This window comes from Gracilinanus agilis, chromosome 5 (genome assembly GCF_016433145.1).
Source record: "Gracilinanus agilis isolate LMUSP501 chromosome 5, AgileGrace, whole genome shotgun sequence".
Lineage (NCBI taxonomy): Eukaryota > Metazoa > Chordata > Mammalia > Didelphimorphia > Didelphidae > Gracilinanus > Gracilinanus agilis.
Window position 1 is genome coordinate 20,499,403 of NC_058134.1, and position 10,416 is coordinate 20,509,818.

General features: G+C 40.6%; 1 pseudogene; it reads left to right on the forward strand.

Annotated features, from left to right (window-relative positions):
• The first annotated feature begins 873 nt into the window (after positions 1-873).
• LOC123249736 lies at positions 874-5,390 on the forward strand (annotated as a pseudogene).
• The last annotated feature ends 5,026 nt before the right edge of the window (positions 5,391-10,416 follow it).

Sequence of the window (10,416 nt, forward strand, 5' to 3'; positions counted from 1 at the left end):
CCTCTCCAGGCACTCTGTTCCCTTGTCGAACAGCTCTGATTATTTTTCCCCGATACTGAGCTATAATCTCTCCTCTTGGTTGTTTAAAAATGAAAAGAAATGTTTCTGGTTTTACATCACCTTCATTTCCCAATATCTCTACACATACATACACGCACGCACAGAGGGAGAGACAGACAAATAGACAGACAGACAGACAGAGAAAGACACAGACACAGAGACAGAGATGGAAAGGGGGGGAGAGAAAGAGAGAGAGACAGAGACACAGAGACAGAGACAGAGACACAGAGACAGAGAGAGACAGAGACAGAGACAGAGACAGAGACAGAGACAGAGAGAGAGAACAGTTCTGGAGTGGAGGAAGTGAAAAGCCTTTATTCATTCATTCAGCAGTATGTATAAAAGACCTGCTAAGTGAAAGGTTTTGTCAGGTTTTGGAGAGGAAGGTGAAAAATGTCCCAGTCCTGGTTCTCAAAGACTTTACATTCTCCTGGGGAAAAAAAGAAAGAACAATGATTGTAGAATGTGAAGGGAGCCAAGGAGAGACTCAAAGGAAGTTCATTAGGAACCTGTGAGGAGAGAGAGAGAAAATTGTTGGTTGAGAGGAATCAGGAAAGACCTTCATAGTGAAAGTGGCACCAGCTGAGGCATTAATGAATGAACTTTTATTAATTGTTTGTTGTGTGCCAGGTACTGAGGATGCAATACAAAAAATTTGACAGTCTCTTTTCTCAAGGAGCTTACTTTCTATCTAGTGGAAGATGGCACATTAAAGAAAGTTCCGCTACAGGATGGATGGGAAAATGTGGATATCCTGATAGGGAAGCCCCTGATGGGGCAGAGGTCCTTAGTAGGTCAATAGGCCAGATAAACATGCCCTTGCATCTGAAGGTCACAGAGGCAGGACAGATGGTAAGGCTTGGCAGCCCTCCATCTCACAAGAAGGAATAGAGTTGTTGACTCCCATCTCATCCAAGCCATGTCAGTGATCAAGGAGCTATGTTCAGATTAGCTTTGAAAAAGTGCCTGTAGCCTGGATGTCATCCATAAAATATCAAGCCAGTTTCAGAAGCAAAGAGGTTTGAAAGAGTCTGAGCTGTTGATCCTGGGTAAGTCACAACCTCTCTCAACCTAGTTTCCCCAGCTGTAAAGTGGGACATAATACAGAACCAACTTCACAGAGTCATTGCCAAGCTCAAGTGAGAAGACATTTCCAAAGCCCTCTCCCAGCCTCAAAGCGCCATAGAAATGGTAGGCGCTGGTGATGTCCTGAAGAACAGAGCTTGTTTCATTTTGACTTTTGAGCCCCCAGTGCTGAACACAGTGCCTGACCCAAAGCAAGGACAGAAGAAATCAAGGCTCATTGACTGATCCCAAATCCGATGCTTTCTAACTCCCGGACCTTGGACAAGTCACAATCTCTTGGTCTTCTCTGTTGAATGAGGTGGCCTCAGAGATCCCTTTCAGCTTGAGACCTAGATTCCTCTAATTCCTGTAACTGACTGAGCCTGACTTTCTGCTGGAAGGTATCAAAGTGATGAAATACCAACAGATTTTGTTTACCAAGTTACACGTTTTTCCTGAAGACTAAAAACGAATATCTTGAGAATCTTGGCAATTCATGAATCTCTAATTCTAACTTTTTTTTCCTCACAAGCCATTTAGGGGGCCATGTCAATCTGCCTTTTTTACAAATGTCTTTTTTTTCCTACTAACAAAATGCCTAAATCAAATCCTTGTAGAAAAATAAATGCTTGTGCAATTGAATTGAATTCTAGAACATTTATTAAGGAGCTGTTGAGTGACTTTAAGAGCAAAACAAAACACTTCCTGCCCACAAGAAACTTACGTTTTACTGGCCACAAACACAATGAAACCTGCCTTCTTCTGAACCCAACGATTGATCTTGACACCCATTGCCAGACTCCCCTTTGTTTATCTTTCTCCATCTATTTCCCCCATTTTAACCCATTCCTGTGCTTTACCAGCAGGTCTAATCCAAGGACTGGTTCTTCACCTTGGAATGCTTGCCCTAAAATAAGATTTGGAGGAGGTGGGTAAAATCAGGAACCTGCCTAGAATGAGAGGATGTTCCATACACAAAGGACCTTAGAGAGGCTCTACTACAGGGGTTCCCAAACTTTTTTGGCCTACCGCCCCCTTCCCAAAAAACAAATTACTTGGCACCCCTGTCACATACTATCACGGCCCCCTTACAGTTATTCACCGCCCCCAAATGCCCCTGTGGCCATCACCACTCCCTGGATCACTGCAGCACCCACCAGGGGGCGGCGGCACCCACTTTGGGAATCACTCCTCTAGTACAAGTGGGGAGCTGGAGGTGCTGATGGGTTTGGAAAGGAAAGAGTGAATGCAGATGTTGCCAGTGCAGATTTAGGATAGAGTTCCCTCCACTGCTCTCTTTTTTAGGGGAAACAGCTGATGCTGAGCGAGTTCGCTGACCTTAAGTGTTGAAAATAAACTATTTAAGGGCTGCCTTTGGGCTGGTGTGTGGAGTGAGGTTTAACCTGTGGTCCATCATCAGCCTCTGGGAAGGTTGCAGCTGTGTTGGCTGTACACCCCGAAGCTCTCCTGTCCTGTGCTTCTCTCTTGGTGGCTTGCCTGGGTAGAAGTGTGTGTGTCCTTCTCTTCCTTACAGGCACTTACTATATTATGACTATCCCTGATTCCTCAGGGGCTAAGGTCTATCTCCCAGCAGAGTGGAACCTCTGATTCTTGAAATAATGAGAAGAGGGTGAAGAGAGGGAATTTGGGGAATTGCCCGACCCTACTCTATTCTCCTTGGGGCAGGTTCAGATCCCTAGATGAAATTATGTCCCTTAGCAGCTCGGCTCCAGGCCTTCTTCCTCTGGATACTAGGGAATCACTTGGTCAAGTCTTGGGGATGCTTGGGACTATGAGGATGATATCAGAGCAGGAAGGACCTTTTGTGGCTGTAACCTTGATGTCGCCTGATCCCTTGTGGTATTAATTCAAAATGTTTTCAATGACATCTGAGGCACGGCTTTCAACTGAGAGTTGTTTATTAGAAAATCTTGAACCCTAGACTTCATCTCCCAGAATCCTTTCCCCTTCATCCATGTAGTGTAGTGTTCTTACATACTGTTTATAAGTTGTATGTCACCCCATCCTCTTGTTCTCTTCTCTCCCAACCATGGCTGGGTTAGCTCCCTATTTACTCTAACTTTTTATTTTCTTTTACTTCAAGTTATTATTAATAAATCTTATTAAATATAATAGTTGGAGATATTGTATATTAATTTTTAAGCTTACAGAGTATAGAAGGAAAGAGAGCCATGGGGAGGGTATAGAAGCATAATGCTGATGAGTGAGATTGTGAATTAGGGAGGTATAAAAGGATTGCCTTTATGGGAAGCTATGTAGCTCAATGAATAGAGTGCTATGCCAAGAGATGAGGGTCCTGGGATTGAATCTGGATTCAGATACTTCCTAGATGGGTAACCCTGGGCAAGCCACTTAATCCTCATTGCCTAGCCCTTTCTGATCTTCTGCCTTGGAACCAATCCACAATAGTCATCCTAAAATGGAAGTATTTTTTTTAACAGTAAAGAAGCTATTTATTATAAAACATTAAGACCTCTATACATAAAGTAATTGATATATTGATACATATATGAAAATTTTAAATGATCAGGAAGCTCCTGGAGGGGTTCTGTTGCATGGACGGAGCATCTAGGGCCGCTCTCACTTGAGGTTTGGGCTGACTACATACAGAGGGTTTAGCAGTAGCAGTGCGTACAACATTCCTCTTCCTCCTCCTCTACCTGGAGTGCCCAAACCTGCTTTTGCAACAGTCAATGGACAGGAAATATTTAAAACCAAAGTCCAACTCTGGAGAATGGACTTCATGTGGCATCCCAACATAAATTTGGACAATTTTGTACAGTAGGCATTCTAATTCATTGAGGATCAAGACACGAAGCAAAATATATGAGTAGAATCACTCACTTTTTGGAAAAATTGGCTTTTTTTGTCTACTACCAGATTTGACAGTAAAGATGAAATTCTCCTTACCTTGGAAAAGCACGGGGGCATTTGTGATTGCCAGACATCAAGATGAAGAAATTTAAATGACTCAAAGGGCTGTCCAGTTTGAATTAGAGGGCCTAAACAAGAGGCCTGATCCAGAGCCACTACTCACAGAAATTATTCATAAAGCTGCATACTGGGAAAATACAGGATTTGCATTGCTTTTGTCCAGCAGAAAATATTCCCAAAATCGATCCATTAATGCCTGAGAAACTACTACACTCCTGATCGCATGGTACTGGCTTGGCGTAGGGATAGAACATGAGCCATTGGCAGAGGGTGCCAGAAAGTATCTCCTTGGAACAGATCCAGTTTGGAGTAGTGGGCAGGCCAAGGATGTTGACAGATCTATTGCACAGTATGCCGGAGGGATTATCAAAGTAGAAAGAGACATGTTGGATGTGAGTCTGGGGCCCTCACCAATTCCTGAACTCACACTTGTCAGGAGAGGACTGGAGAGCTGTTCTTTTTTGAAGGAAGATCTCACTCCCTTGGCAGTACTAAATGTTACTGGAATTTGGGGGTCTCTGAACTACATTTCCCATGAGCCCACTGGCTTCCCATCTTACATGATGACTTAGATAGGAGGATAAAACTGAGGAGGCTGGTTTTGCACTTCCTCTTTTCCTCCTGAAGCAGCATGGTGGTGGCAGGTAATGGCGGGTCTTTCAAACAGCCTAAGCTAGCAAGGCACGTGGTTTCATTTTTTCTAATGGCTACCAATAAATCTTTTAAAACCATAATATTTTTAAAGCTATCCTTTTATATTAATTTTATTTCTTACATAAACATGACGTGATGATGGGAAGAGGAGGTTCTTTTTCAGCTGGTGGACCAGGAAAAGGAATGTTCACCAAACTCTTATCTCAACAGGCACCATTGGATCGCCAGTTATGAAGATACAGGTCTCTTGTGTATTCATGCTAGTGCTGATCCTAGACAGGTTCCAGAAATGGTAGAGATCATTACAAGGGAATTTATTTTAATGGGTGGAGTGATGGGTGAGGTGGAGCTTGAGAGTCAAGACACAACTTATGTCCATGCTCATGATGAACCTAGAATGCAGACCTGTGATTTTTGAGGATGTAGGGAGGCAGGTGCTGGCAACCAACTCCAGAAAACTACCTCATGAATTGTGTGCTCCCATTCGTAATGGGAAGTCGGATGATGTCAAGCGAGTAGCTGCTAAGATGCTTCAGGGTAAACCTGCAGTAGCTGCCCTGGAAGACTTGACAGATCTGCTCACATATGAACACATTCAAGCAGCACCAGCCAGTAAAGATGGAAGATGGCCAAGAATGTACAGGCTTTTCCGATAAGGAACTGATAAAGCTTAAGCCAGCCCAAGAATCCAGGAAAGTGTGGTTTTTTACATATTACTTATGGAATTGTTGTAATTTAGTACCAAAAAATTTTTTTTCATTATATAGAATAAAACAAATGGGACTGTCTTCTAGAATTAAATGAACTCCTAACAAACTTTTCCAGATCGCACAACTCAAGTTTAATTCCCTCAAGATTAATTGTGATAGCCATTGGAATAAATGTTTAATAACCTAAAAAAAATGATCAGTGTGTTAATTTTACTTCTTAGTTTGACTTTCTAATAAATCCTTAGTTTCATTGATTTTGGTAGCTACATAAGGAGATCCTCTCTTGTCTGGGTGCTTTAAAAGCATGATCCTTTCTAGCCCTGAAAGGAACCTGAGAGACCATGAAGACCATGAAGTCAAGGCAGAAGAAGAATTCCTTTGACTACATTCTGGTGGATGGTCAGCAAGCCTTGACTCAAAGACCCCCCCCAATGCACAGGAACCCTTTCTTCCCTTCCCACCTGCAACTATTAGGGCCTCCTGACTTTTGAGCCCAAATTCTAACACTGAATTATTTTGCCAATCAGTACCTTCTCAATTATTTCCTCTCAACTGCCTTCTTTAACAAGTACGTTAACTAGCAAAGGTCTGTGGTTAACATTGTTTTTTAAATGGAAACAAATTGCATTTCTTTAAAAGAATAAAAAACTTCTTTCCATTTCCAGAAGGTTAGGTTTCTGGTTCTACAAGGAAGCCCAAAGGAAATGCAGGATTGCCATGGAATGAGTAGAAATATCTCAAGAATACGGTATCTGTCCCAATGTTCTTTCTGCCCAAATGGTCCAAATAGCCTCTCTTTCTGGGTTCTGATCCTTTTGTATGGCAGCAGCTTCTATTTGTGCATCTGTTTTCCCAGCTCCAGAGGTTCTCATGGCCCCTATTGCATGGTATAACTTCTGCTGGTCCCTTAAGGAGCAATCCTTTTAGCAGGACTTTAACGTGGACTGAGTTGGAGTTGTGGCAAAGGAATCCTTATGAACCTCTCATTATTGACATATTTCATGTGTTTAGAAGCTGAACTCTTAAGGACTACGGAAAAAAATTACACTTGTAAGCTTTAGATATTAAAAACTAGATAAAATTGATATCACTGTGTAAGATTTCATCGTAATGAAGTAGAATGTGAAATTCAAGGGCTAGAGGCCCCTGGTTTCTGTTAAGAAGCTAATGGCTCTGATAAGAACTGGTGCCAACAGAACCTAGCCGAGATATCCTGACTAGATAATATCTGAACCCCAATCTTGTCTCTGATAATCTCTAAACTCCGTATCTCTTCCACTAAAGATTTGGCAAACAAGATCTGGGTCAAACGTCCAGGCCAAATTCTGCCAACCATCCCAATTTGGCCCTGTATAAGAGGAAGTGAGATCAGTTTCTGCTTTTATGAAAAAGTTTTAAATTAATAATGTTAGCATTAAAGATCTGCAAATATATAAATTGAGGACTAATTCTCACCTAAAACCCATATTATTTTACATAGGAGAACCACATAGATGAATAGAAACTAATAAATGTATGATTAATATTTTTTAATCTCAAATTAGACTCAATGAATATGTCATCATTCTATTGATTTTTTTACAACTCCATATAACTTGCTATAGTTTCTTTGATGCTTCTGTCTGTTTCTATCTCCTCCCAAATAGATATGCATGCACACCTACACATCTGTATATGTCTATGTACATATACATATACATATATATATATACACATAATATAAATCTGCCTCAACTACTTTACTACTCCTTAATTTCTATCCTTTGTTAGAAATTTTTACATTTTTTGCTATTATAAATAAACCAGCTATTGGTATTTTTACCAAAAAAAATTAGTTTAAATGTTCAGATTGGCTGTGATAGTTTGCAGAGGCTTATGTTATTCTTAATAGAATATGAATTATTATTTTCAACAGGACTAACTCCCTTATATTGGCATTCTGAGTACAAAAATGTATGGCTTTTTTTGCTAGAATCTTATTTAAATGTTTGAATCTGGATTCATTAGTGATATGGCTCCACATGCTTTCTTAGCTATATCTTTCCCTGATTTACATGTTGGAGGTGTTTGTCTTATGAATGGAATTGGGTATGGTTTCTTCTTAATTTGAGAATAGCAGCCACACAGCACTTCAATATTTCCTTTATAGCTGGTTGTATTTTTCTTTTCTGAAATCGTATTGCTATTTTTCTATTCAAAGTAATTCTTATTCCAGTCACCAAAAAAAAAAAAAAAAAAGTTTTTATTTTGCCTGGTACAATAGGTTGTCAGGATTTTTTTTTGTGGGGGAGGGAAGTCTTTGCCTTGATCCTTTCCCCAAATAATCAGCTTTAAATTTTGTTTATCAATCAGAATGTCTTTGTTTTCCAATTTATCTATTTCTCCCCTCATTTTTAGAATTTCCTTTCATACTCTGACCTTAGCCAAAAGAAATAGACTAAGAGCAAGGCATACTTGGCAGGGATCATGCAACTAATTGCAATAGTCTCAATAGCTGGTTAGTTGTTGTCTTTCGTCCTCCGAGAAGAAGACCAGGATGATATCTCTATGTTGGGATCAAGGTAGCTTTGTATCTGTAGCTGGTCAGACCAATAGGAGCTCAGAAGGCTCCACCCCAGGGTGGGTACAAGTTGCCTCTATGAACATTTGGGATGAAGATGTCTCTAATTCTGCATATCATGTTGCTTTTGAGCTAGTGCAGTGCTGCTTTGCTTATAGGACTCAGCACTTGTTTGAGGGGATGTCGTGCTGGATAGTCCTATGCCAGCGTTTCCTGTCATACAGTCAATGCTACCATGGATGGAGGTCAGAAGAAGTAATACAAAGAGTCTCAACAGACTACAGTAGCTTAAGATTAGCCCTTGTAAGTGGTCTGGACCTAATGCTCAGGGCAGATTATTTTAGTTTCCCTATACCTACCCCTAGTTGGATGTAGCACTGGAAAGAATGCAAATCCACCTCTACCTTCTGAAAGTTTGTTTTATTAGGGGAAAACCGGTGGTGATCAGGAAAGGTCCCTCATGGGAGGTGACGTATGTATGCTCTGAGCTTCGAAGGAAGCTAAGGATTTGGAGAAGGGAGGGCATCCATAGCCATGAAAAGGCACAAGGGCCAGAAATGAAATGTGGTCTATATGTCTGCTAATTAGACACCGAGAGAAGGTGAAAAATCAATCATTCAATCTGCCTGGTCTATTGGGGACCTGACTAGAGCATGAGATGCCTGCTATGACAGGCTACAACCTGTGCCACTGTGGAAAAAGCAGCAAAAGGGGCATTAGTTATAGCAGCCTGTCATCTTATCAATGGACTGGCACCTGCAGGAGAAAACAGCCAGCTTCCTGGATATAGGCATGAGCTGAGAATGCTCCTTGATCTTGTTTTGACCTTCCTTCTGGTCAAGACTCCAGAGCCCCCGTCAAGGAGGCAGATTGCCTGGATGGGCTTTACCGATATAGGGTGTATGAACCTTATCGACTCAGAGAGAGCACTTCAAAAATCTTAGTTCATTTATTACCTCCTGCATTCTTCCATGCCCAGGCTAACAGTGTCAGAAAACTAGAAATTCAGTGTCTTAGCAGTTATATCTCCCAGGTACAGCATGATAGGATTCAGTTCCTGGTCATGAGTTTGCCAAGACTCATCCCATGTATTCCATTTTCTCCCTCTTGGATGCTCACCTGTCCAGGTGCTTTATGGATTCTTCTTATGGATGTATTTAACAGACTTAAACCTGGGAAAATGCCAAAATCTTTCCATGTGAATTATCTCTTTATTAAAGTCATGTTGGCAGAGCTGTGAACAGATCCAACCATTTGGGACAACATTTCAGAATTATGCCCAGAGAGTTATAAAACTGTGTATACCCTCAGAGACAATAATACCATTGCTAGATCTGTTTCCCAAGGAGATCAAGGAAAGAGGAAAGGAACCTATATGCTCCAAAATATTGATAGCAGCTCTCTTCATGGTGGCAATGAATTGAAAACAGAGGGGCTGTCCATCTATTGGGGAATGGCTGGGCAAATTTTTATATAGTATTGTACTGGAATACTGATTTTTTTTATTTGAAAATCTTTAATTAATTAATTAATTTTGAGGATTTCGCCATGGTTCCATGATTCATGTTCTTTCCCTTTCCTCCTCCTATCCCCCTCCCCTAGTCAACAAGCAATTCCATTGGGTTTTACATGTGTCATTGATCAAGACCTATTTCCATATTATTAATATTTGCACTAGAGTGATCATTTAGAGTCTAAATCCCCAATCCTATCCCCATCAACCCACATGATCAAGCAGTTGTTTTTCTTCTGTGTTTCTGCTCCCACAGTTCTTCCTCTGGATGCTGATATGTTCTTTCTCATAAGTCACTCAGACTGTCCTGGATCATTGCATTGCTGCTAGTAGAGAAGTCCATTACATTAGATTGTGCCATAGTGTATCCATCTTTGTGTACAAAGGTCTCTTGGTTCTGCTCCTTTCACTCTGCATCACTTCCTGGAGGTTGTTCCAGTTCACATGGAATTCCTCCAGTTCATTATGGAATACTGATTTTTTTAAAGATTTGGAAAGAATTATGAGAGAATGAACAGTGAAATGAGTAGAACTAGGAGTTCATTATACATAGCTACGGAACTAATGCTTGAAGAATAAACTGAGAATGTTACCTCCAGAAAGTGAACAGAAAGATAAAATATGAAAGACTTAATTTATATGACCATGTTGGTTTCCATGACGATATCCTATGTGAGGCAGTTAGGGTGGACTGGATCAATTATGTAGAAATGAAGAAAAGTTAAACAGAGATTTGTGGTCTTGTGTACCATCTTTTTCTTTATATATGAAATGATTGTTTGATTTGGATTGGTAAAACATTTAGAATAATAAAAAAATCATAGCCAATATTAACTTTTAGATGTTTAAAAAGTATATATAAACCCACCTAATTCAAAGTATGAGGCAGTCTTCAGGGT